This window comes from Penaeus chinensis, chromosome 1 (assembly GCF_019202785.1).
Source record: "Penaeus chinensis breed Huanghai No. 1 chromosome 1, ASM1920278v2, whole genome shotgun sequence".
In the NCBI taxonomy this organism is placed as follows: Eukaryota; Metazoa; Arthropoda; class Malacostraca; order Decapoda; family Penaeidae; genus Penaeus; species Penaeus chinensis.
The window spans coordinates 9,750,542-9,751,430 of record NC_061819.1 but is presented as its reverse complement, the minus strand read 5'-3'; positions in this window follow the sequence as shown (position 1 = coordinate 9,751,430).

Below are 889 nucleotides of genomic sequence, written 5' to 3'. Positions count from 1 at the left end.
ATGATGATGATAATAATAATAACAATGATGTCATTGTTATTGTTGTTGTTTCGGTTTTAACAACGTCTAAAAAGGAACGTCTTGTCTGTCAGAAACGTTGTGTTCTTATTCCGTTTATTTTGTGACAATTTTCTTTCTTCTTATCTTTCTCTATTCGTTACTGTGTTTCTGGTTGTTGTTTGTTTGTCTCAAATGTATAAATTCAGCTTACCAACACCTTGTAAGCAACGCGTGTCACTGGCAGTAAACCACAACAAAGACACAGAAGAAAAAATCTATATAAATCACTCTATATCAGCGTTGCAATTTACCCTAAGAAACGGAATGCATCAAAATGCTTTATAGTAAGTGCCACTCAACTTAGGAACGTGAACTTCAAATATTTGTGTGTTTTTTTTATGCCTGGAGCAGAATGAGAAGTCCATGGTGGCGTAGCATGTATGCATACATGAGTAATGCAAATATGTGATACCTTAGTTGATCGCGGACGTTAGTGAATGAAGACCCGCCATTTCTCTTACTTTCTCTCTCTCTTTCTTTCTCTCTTCTCTCTTCTCTCCTTTCCTTTCTCTCTCTTTTTCTCTGTGAGTGAGTGTGTGTGTGTGTATGTCTGTGTGCGTCCGAGCGTGAATGTAGATGTGTGTGTGGGTGGGTGTAAAGCAGTGCGGGAAAGAAAGAGAGAGAGAGAGAGAGAGAGAGAGAGAGAGAGAGAGAGAGAGAGAGAGAGAGAGAGAGAGAGAGACAGACAGACAGACAGACAGACAGACAGACAGACAGACAGAGAGAGAGAGAGAGAGAGAGAGAAACAAACACGCAAGTAGACACAGAACTAAAGAGAAAGACCGAGAAATTCACATGCACATACACAGAGGCATAAATATAATCACTC